Genomic DNA, 10479 nt, shown 5'->3' on the forward strand with positions numbered 1-10479 from the left:
ATCAGGCGCTTCTTCATGATCATCATCACTATAAAAGCTGTTCCAAGCTCGTGTGTGTTGCCTCAGCTCTGGTGAAAATTATAACCATCTTGGAAAGCCCGTACCGTGGAGCCCTTCCAGCATACCTCTTGCAGCGCCACGATGTCGAATTTGTGGCTCCTTAATTCGTTGGAGAGCACGTGGGTACTGCCCAATTTAGAGATCGGCAGTTCCATGTACCAAGTATCCAATCGCTAGTTCCTTTTCATCGCGTGGATCTTTGCCGATTTCCATCCTGAATTTCTAGTTCATTCTCGTTGCTGGTTTTTTTTCTCAGCTCGCATGCGACGAAAGCATCCATCGGGGTTGGGTACCCGATCTTTGCTAAGATTGCTTGCACCACGGCGAGGTTGAGAATCGGAGTTTTAAGACAAGAGGTGGTATGACCGCTACCCGTAGGTTGGGTGTATGGGGTCTCGAGTTGCAAATTGTCTACCATTCAACCAAGAACACAGCTTTTTGGCTTTGAATGTTGATTAAAATCCGGTACCATCATAACACAATGAAAAAACTTAACGTTTTTGAGAAGTTCAAAACAAGGCCTGGCGCTCCAATCACTGTGATACTGATATTTGTGAGCTAATCATGAAGGACCACAGACTAATGGTTGATACATATAAATAAAATTTAACAGACAAACCATTTAAAACAATTCTAAGATTTATTATCAATTAAATAATTCACACTTTTAAGTAAAACGTCACTACTATGTTGAGGATACAATTGACAATTCTATCTGAATTTCACTGAATTACGCCTTCTAATCTAAGATGGTGTTGCGACGTAAACTTCTGCTTCGTGCACTTCGTGTATTTCTGCGATGGTTTGCAGCTTTTGCAAGCCAGGCTGGATAAGGCTTCGTGATTTAGATAGCACGGACGACGATGATCTTCTTCTGCGACGTTTATTTCTTGCGGCTTTCTGTTTCTGCCTGCGCAGTTTCATGAAATACAGCCGCTGAGGTGTTGGTCGAATGTTGAAGATCTTATCCAAGATCTTGTAGGCTCGACTCGGGACGAACAGCGGAAGACAGTACGGCTTAATGGGAACTACCGGAAGAGGCTTCACCTGCTGCAATGCTGGCTGCTGATTGTCTTCAGGATTTGCAGGTGTAAAACGAGGAAACCAGTTGGGAGTAGATGCTCCAGATACTGCTTCGGGAACACGGGGAAAGCTACCGGGGCGCACCACGATATGATCCAAATGCCACTTCCACTGCGAATATCCATTGATGTCGTAGATCCGATCTCCCAGATAAAGGCAGCAACGTTCAGCATGGTTATGCTCGCAGTGGAAGCACCAGTTCTTGCTTGGCGTAGAAGTTTTGCCAATCGGAACATTCCGATTCTTCTTCAACAGGCAATACTCCATTTTGAGGTTCTGTTGGATTTGTTCGATACCTCGACTTGGACCTGCTTCAAGTTCATCTTCAACAGAGGTACAATTATGTGCTCTCGGACTTCTTAGCAATTTTACCCTCGGAAGACAGTAAGGTTCATCATCCTCAACTTGCGGAAGCTGCGATGGAAGCTCACCAGCATTCGATGTTTCGGGACTACTTTCACTTGGCTCTTGAAACAGACTTTTGGGTACTGTCAAATGACTAGCTAGAGAACCCATCTCGATGAAGTAACTATTTTGCTGTAATATCCTCGATAGAATGCTTCTCTGGCAGCTCGAAAGCAGTTTTTATGTTGAGGATTTGGTACTTATTATTTTGGCTACCCGAACGGATTTATACGTTTCGACCAGCTTGGAACAAAGTTTAACAGGTACAGATAAAACTTGTTGGTGTGCGGCTTCTAACGCGCCGTTGCTGACAAAAACAGGTATTACTGAATCCGTACATGTATTTATGGCTTGAATTAACATTTTGACCCATCTCTAAATTACTTGTGCTGATTTTGCAGAGGGATAAATAACGCATGAACGTTCGAATTCCATTCAAATAGTCTTTTATTGATATCGTTTTTTCTACATCAACTTTACTTTTATCCTACGAGGCACTTTCGCATTATTCAGCTATCGATATATTTTATACCCTTTTTTACAAACTATATTGAGTTTATTTCGAAGAAATTCTATTAAATACTTATGAATAAATGTTTGTTATTCTTTTGATTCTATTTTTTTTTAATTTCTTTATTTGAAACGGCTCATACCTTTTGGCTTTAAGGAGCCAAACTCGTTTTGTATTTTTACAATTTTTATGCTTAGTTTAACACTTGTTTAGAAGAAAAAGGAGGATAGAAAGGGAATATGAAAATAAAAAGGATTATAGACGAAGATCAATAGCTTTTAGAAAAACATAAATTTCGAACATGTAGTCGTAGTCTAGCACAGCTAGCACATCCCTCACTGGAACTTTGATTCTATTTTAAGTTTGTTCAACCGTGCCGTGCTAACAAACTTCGTTAGTATCTTCATGAACAGTACCCGCGATAAGATGTCAACAGATTTACAGTTTGAAATTTTTTTAGTTACTTCCTAGACGTCAAGGCATAGATCAATGTAATTACTGTTGGATTTGTGGACTCCAACTTATATTTGCTCGAATACATAAGATGCCGTTGAATTGGCTAAATCCATCTCTTACTCTAATTTTCCAAGAGTATACTATTTCGAATTTTCTCGAGGCGCGAGTAAAATTTTCACCGTTTTCCGCAATTTTTAACAAAAATGTTCTCATCATTTTTTCATCTGATCATTCTGGAATTATGAGAAGCTGTTTTTAGTGATGGTACTTAGGACATTTGTACATTAAGGCTGTTCCACTGAAAATAAAATTTTGCTTCGAAAATTGTTCAATCTTTATTGTTCCACTTACTCAAACCTGTAAAATTAAAAGCACCTATTCAAATAATATTCACAGCATTGTAGGCTCATTTTAAATATACCTAAGTACTGAATCAAAGAAATCGAAAGATTCCTTTTAACCCTCATCCGCATTTAAGTGTCAATTAGGCATTTTGCAAATTTGAATGTTTGAACTTTTTTCAGAAGCTTCAAAAAAGAAAAAAAATCTTCGGGGACCCTAAAAGGATTCAAAAGTTCATTAATATTGCATCTTTACCTTTTTTTTTATAGACGAACCCTGGAAGCTTGGACAAAAAACTCCCTTTTCCGACTTAGAGTGTCAATTTGACAGGAAAATTGCTGTAGTCTGGTTGAAAAACTGAACGATTGCTAGTAGAAACTGTTTGAACGGTGGTAGAGTTTTTGAAAAACTATGACTACAAAATTCATTTTAATTCTAACATTTTGTTGTCTTTTGATTTTTGATACCAGTATTTCGCAACTTACTATCTTCTTCAGTGAACGTTTTCGATTGATCAATCGAAAACGCTCACTGAAGAAGATAGTAAGTTGCTATCGGAATACCGATATCTGAACTTTTCTTTTACCTTGGTTGAATTAAAGGGAATCTTCCGATTGCTCCACTTACTTACTTACTTAATGATCCCGCGCCGATCCTCCGGTGCATAGGGCCGTGGTAAAAGACCTCCACTGTTACGATCCGGAGCCAGCGTCTTCATCTGGTCCCAGTCAAGATTCTCGTCGACAGTTCTGATTTCAGCGGCTAGGCTTCGCCGCCACGAGTTTCTGGGTCTACCTCTTCTTCGATGTCCCTCTGGATCAATCTAGCGCCTCTCTTCAAATCTAGTTTTCATCTTTCCGCAGCGTGTGTCCAATCCATCTCCACTTACGTTCCCGAATCTCGATTTCTAGCGTCCTTTGATGACACCGGCGATGTAGTTCCTCATTCGAGATCCAGTTGCCAGGCCACCAAGCGCGGATGGTATTCCGCATGCAGCGGTTGACAAATACTTGCAGCTTTCGCGTCGTTTCAGCATATGTGCACCAAGTTTCGCACCCGTACAGCAATACGGATTTGACATTAGAGTTGAAGATTCTGATTTTCGTTCGTAGAGAGAACGCAAATCGGGTCTTTCTGATTTGGATTTCGATGTCTTTCCTGGTACCACCATCAGGCGTTATCTGGCTACCAAGAGACTGGAAGCACTCCACTTTCTCGACTTGTTGCCCAGCTACCATGAAACTGGAGGGATTTCCTGTGTTTATCTCCATCGACTTGGTCTTTCCGACATTGACTTTGAGACCTGCTGCCTTGAAACTTTCGGTGAGGTCTTCGAGTTTGCTCTGCATAGCCGGTTGTGTTTGGGCGAGAAAACATTATCGTCAGCCAGGTCAAGGTCGTTCAGTTACTTCATTGTTGAAGGATTGCACGGCAATCCTCGGTTCGGTGCACAGTCGATCGATCCAGTCAGAATCTCATCCATTACGATGAAAAAAAAATAGCCGTGATAAGATACATCCCTGTCTCACTCCAGCAGTTATCGGGATTGGTTCGGACAAGATACCATCGTGCAAGACCTTGCACGAAAATTGTGCTTCGATGAGATGGACTAGTTTCTCTAGGACCCCTCGTCGCCTTAGAGCCGCCCAGATGTTTTCATGGTTAAGTCGGTCGAATGCTTTTTCGAAATCAACGAAGACCAGCATGATCGGTCCGATCGGAATCCAGTTTGTTGCCGTCGGAGTGTAGCGTCGATTTTCTCCTGGATCCTGTTCAGGATCACTTTGCAGAGTACTTTGAGGGTTGTACAGATCAACGTTATGCCTCGCCAGTTGCCGCACTCTGTCAGGTCCCCTTTATTCGGGACCTTTACGAGGATACTCTGCATACAGTCGGCCGGGAATGTTGTAGTATCCCAGATGTCAGCGAAAAGATGGTGCAACATTTGTGCTGACAGGGCAGGGTCGGCTTTCAGCATTTCAGCAGTGATGCAGATCCCAGGTGCTTTGTTGGATTTTATGTTTTTGATTGCCGCTTCTATTTCAGCCAGCGAGGGCGCTTCCGAGAAGACGCCATTTATGCGGCTTACTGTTGGCGCTTCGAGCTGCGGGTTCTGTTGGCCATCGCTATTCGTGATTCGGAAGAGTTGTTCGAAGTTCTCGGTCCATCGTTTGAGCTGATCTGTTCGATCGGTCAATAACTGACCTGCTCGGTCTTCCAGCGGCATTCTTGCATTAGTCCTTGCACCACTGAGGCGGGGAGAAATGTCATAAAGTAATCGGATATCTCCATTGGCGGCGGCTCTTTCTCCCTCCTCGGCTAGGGAGTTTGTCCAGGCTCTCTTTTCTCGTCTACAAGCTCGTTTAACTGCCTGTTCCAGCTCCGCATATCGTAAGAGGGCGGCTGCTTTGGCTGAACCGCTACATGCCTGCTCAATTCCGACTTTCGCCTTTCTCCGATCATCGATCATCCTCCAGGTTTCATCCGACATCCATTCACTTCTTCTTCCACAAACTTTACCGAGAGTACCATGGCTCGTCGTGATAAAGGCATTCTTGATTCCACACCACTGTTCTTCGACTGTTCCGTCTGTCGGCAGCTCCGAGGCTTGGGATTCTAGCAATTCAACGTATGCCCTTTTCACCTCTGGATTCTCCAACCGGCGGACGTCGTATCGACACCCGACTTTCTCCTCGCGCCGTTAGACACGCGCAACTCTCAGTCGTATCTCGCCAAGGACGAGGTGATGACATGACAGTGATTCTACATAAAATAATCCGGACAGAACGTTTTCATAAAAAAAAAAACTAGTAATAAACGACAACTTTGTAAGTAGGCTTAGAAAATAGGACAATAAAAAAACAATACACTTTAGTTTACACTTAATATTATTAAATATTATTGTAGGATCCCTGATTATGGTGTCAATAAACACCGAAACGTCGGAATAAATTAAACGTCGTTTATAAACACAAAATTGGAATGATTTGCGTAATTTGAACACTAAAACTACTGATGTGATAATTTTATAATTGTGGAAACCAAATAAGGCCAAAGTGACGATATAAGATCGTCCGCGGTGTAAGTGGAGAGGTCCAATACGATAGCGGTAGATAAAGACCGATATATCTGACCCACACAATAAAGTAAGATAAAAGCAGCTTTTCTGTTAATAATTTATTATGTTCATTGTAATCAATTTAAATCTAGATGAACTTGATAGATTGAACTGTTAGGTACCAATTAAGAAAGCCCATGACAAAATTTATCAATGTATGTGAAAAATTCATGTGAAAACTTTCGACACAACTCGATCAACACTCAAGTTGCACAGAAGTTCTGCATGGGACTAAAAATTTCGTTAGAAGCTCCGCATGAAACTAAAAAGTTCGTTAGAAGTTCTGCATGGAACTAAAAAGTTCGTTAGAAGTTCATTGGAAAGCACGGTAATTAAAGAATTTTTACTATGGACTTTTCATGTTCGTTCAGAAATCTAAATTGAGCACTTATATAAACTGGTTTCGAGAACATTTTATTCAGCCAAATGTGAACGTTTAAGTAACTGTGTGACTTTTTGTTACTTGGGTATTGTTAAATCTTAACGCTTACTTTTGCATTGAAGATCTATAGAAGTTCCTCATGGAACCAAAAAGTTGGTAAAAAGTTCGGCATGGAACCAAAAAGTTCGAAAGAAGTTCTGATGAAACCAAAAAAAAATCGTGAACGAAACACGACAGATTAAATTGAATCCTGGAGTTTTAAGGTACTTGAACACACAAAAATTTTCGATGTCACTTGTCTTGACCAAATCAAGCACTTTAAAAAATGGTAATTTCTCTCGAGTACCTTTTAATCAGCCAAATGGGAACTTTTTATTCCCAAAAATAAGTATCAATCTTTGAACCAAAATACCTTTTTGCAGTTTCACATCAAGAATAAAGGTCGTCAATGAAGTTCACAGTTTTTTTTTTGATATTGCAAACTAGAATTATAAGTGAAAATTTTTCAAATTTGTTTGTATATTTTGTTCGCTAACTTTCATAAAAAAAAATTTTTTTTCAGAACCCCTCGATCGATTTTTTCTTGAAATGTGCGTTGGATAGGGGAGAAAGTCTTCTAAATTGTGACAAATTTTCAAAGAAGCCGATTTTTAAATCTTGAAATCGTTCTGAACCAGGGCTGAGCCGTGAGGTCCGAGTTATTATGAAACCAGGTCTCAGATCTGAGTTCTCAGGTTTCAGGTCTAAAGTATCAGATGTAAGGTTCCATGTCTCTGGTATTGATTCCTTGCATGTTTTATGTCTTTGGTCTCAGATTTCGTGTCGCAAATTAAATGTTAAATTGTCTAAAGTTTCAGAGTATGTCCTAGTCCTAACTTCAAAATGTTTAATGAATTTCGTAATAAGCCCATTCTTTTTAAGCACAGGTCTCCACGGTTTTCATGGATTTTTTCGCGGTAGATAAACCAGTGTAAAAATTAGTTTAATGTAATGAACAGAACTTTTCATATTGACAGCTTAAATTTTACAAATTAACTATTTATTCATTCATGAAACTTAAAAAAAACTTCTCAATCCTTTAAAACCGCAGACTAACCCTTCGCCAAAAGTTAACAATTATCGAACTCAACCATTCCTTCAGCCGGTTAGCAATAGGATAGAAATCCAAAAATAAACTTCCGGGATGCAAGATGCGAAGTGAGAACCGGGAATGGGGAAAACAGCCTTTTTTCTCCTCAACTACACTACACCCATTGCTGAAGCCCAAGTCTCCCAAAGCCATTAGCACTAATTAACTTTTTTACCAATTTTATACGCCCCGGACGCCCCCTCATTTCCGATCGCATCGCATCGCGCTCGCTTTCCTTAAACCTAACGATGATGTCCGATTTTGTCTCGATTAGACTCTTCCGTGTTGCCGACGACGAGTTTTCTTGCTCTTCTGGGCTTTTCATGTTTCCTGCTTCTGGATGGGAAGCTGAGATTTGTTGTGGAGTCGGGTGGTTTTCAAATTTGAATTTTGAAAAGCATATGAGCGTTATATTTTAAGGTTTAAAATTAGTAGGAATATTCAATTCTGATGTAAGGAGATGTCTTGAAAAGAAGTATGGGAACCACCGATCAAGGATAAAATTCTCCGTGAATAGCCTCATCATTTCCATTCTAGTCGGTCAAATTCGATGCCAGCAGAAGCAATCTGAAAGGTAGTACGATGCAAGGACGCAAATGGCGAATCCAAGGTGGAGGAGAAAAAACCGCGCGGATGAATGGACTGAATCAGATCAAAATCTTTTCCATCTGAGATAAACTTTTTTATTTTCGCTCGTCCTTCCGGGAAGCCGGTTCCGTATTGAAATCCATACCGTTAGACTCGAGATCTATTCAGAAGTTGTTGGGGCACTCAAAGTTTAATGAGAAGATTCTTGTTACAGAAATCCACGTGTCAAATTATTGCCCTTATTACATGATTGAAATTTTGATATTTTTTAAATTTAAATTTTTCTTCAATGGTTTGATTAAAATAATGCAACTTCTTCAAAATGTTTCCATTGAAAAATTTAACTTTATTTTTCCACAAATTACTGAAGTTGGGTGCACCATTACTCAGAACCAGCGCTAGAGATAATTTGGAAAGCGCTTTTATCCAGGGTCCATCCAGATGGTAGGAGTTTACTCCGAAATAAGGGATGTTTTTTGCTGTAGTTGTTGCTGTTGTTGAACAATATTCGCCTGGTCCGGGAGTTTATTGGCCACGGCCATTCGTTTTGGCCAGCAAACGAAACGAAACGGGAGAATAAGTTCTTCCGTTGAAGTGCACTTCGGCTCTTCGGTAAGTACTTTGGAACTCTGTGAAGTGAAATTACGACTCAAGTAATTATTCAAACCCAGCGTCATTCAACCCGTGTTACGTTGGAACAAAGGAGAATTTCAGATTTTTTCTTCCATTTTCGAAATCAAAGTTGAACGCTGAAATTAAAACAGGAACTAATGAAGCTGAGTTTATGTATTTGAATTATTGTTTTCTATGATATTATAGCAGAAGGAATGAAATTCGTTGACTTCCTGTTTGGACATTGTATCATTTTAATCCTTCGTTGTAATGCTTATTTTGATCGGAACTTGATGAGAGTTTTTTAAATTATCTGCTGAATTATCTATTTAACATTTTTCAAAGATGCTATAAAACAGGAATAATAGATTTTCCCTTTGATTTGAAGTAACTGTTAGGTTGGGTCGAATCCACATCTGTGCGTTAAAATATGAAAAACATGACAAAAAGCAATGACATAAACGACAAAAATGATGAAATACTAGATTAATCAAATGCCAAAACTGCAAATATGACAAAAGTTACTAAATTATAATTCAACAATATTTTTGAAAAATAAAAAAAAAATCAATAATTATAAAAATGAAGAATATGACGAAATGAAAAATAATCCAAAATAAAAAATTTACCAACAACTAAAAATGTTCAAAAAGTTAACACTAATCCGCTCTTGAGTTTCAATATGGCGCTATTGGAAGTTTGGCGGCTTGTAACTTTCTTCGTGTAGATCCAAATAATACAATTTCTTCCGAGACTCTCAATGAATTCTCGGAATCTTCTATTTTGCATTATTACTTTAATTATGGGCGCACCCTGAAAGCCCTGGAAGAAACTCCTTAATCAGATCTCGAGTGTCAATTTGACACTACTCGCTTAAAACCGCTATATCTCTCTTGTTTCTCAACTGATTCTACAAAATTTTTAGCTAGAGATACCTCGTAATGTAGTTTTAGTTTTAAATGTATCGTATTTTTGTAAAGTATCGCAGCGCTAATGTAAATACACCACTAGAATCGGTATAAAGTTACCTATTAATTGAAAATAAAACGGAAATCTTGCGATTATATACTTGAAATACCGTGCAAAGTTGAGTTTAAGTGCAAGAAAATCTGAGAAATTGCAAATTGACAATAATTTCAAAACAACAGCTTGCTATGAAAATTTGTTAAAAACTCGGTGTTTCGTGTTTTGAAAATCTAAAAACGCAAAAGTGTGCCAAATTACGTAAGTTTTCCAATCCTGTTTTTTCATTTATCTGGTATGACTTAAACAATTTTGACAATTTGATGATTCATTGATTGAAAAGTACGGTTTTTACAACTCTTTTTTACCTTTTTATGTGGTAATGATCATAAAAAAAAAATCAAAAAATATATTCTTATTACCAATGTATAGTTTCTAACTGTAGCTTTTTTTTGTGTAAAATAAGTGAAATTTGTTTTAGCATTCCGTAGCTGATTTACAGTCTTTCTTCCGAAGCACCCCTCCAGGGACTGTAACGGGTAAAAGTTTCATGGCGGATGAGGGCTAAGAGAGGCCTGAATGGCAAACAAATACTCAAACAACCGGTTTATTTGGTTTTAACACAAAAGCCCAAAATAACATATTAAACAAAACTACCAGAATAACAACTGAATGAACTTTCAAGTCTCTCCAATCAATCAATCAATCAATCAAATTTGGCAAAATAACAAATGAAAGGGATACAGAAATCACAAGAAAATCTAACACAGCAATAACACAAGGCAGCATTTTTTTTTTAATTTTACGATCTAATTTTGATAATTTGGTAG

The sequence above is a fragment of the Uranotaenia lowii genome, chromosome 2 (assembly GCF_029784155.1).
Source record: "Uranotaenia lowii strain MFRU-FL chromosome 2, ASM2978415v1, whole genome shotgun sequence".
Taxonomy (NCBI): Eukaryota; Metazoa; Arthropoda; class Insecta; order Diptera; family Culicidae; genus Uranotaenia; species Uranotaenia lowii.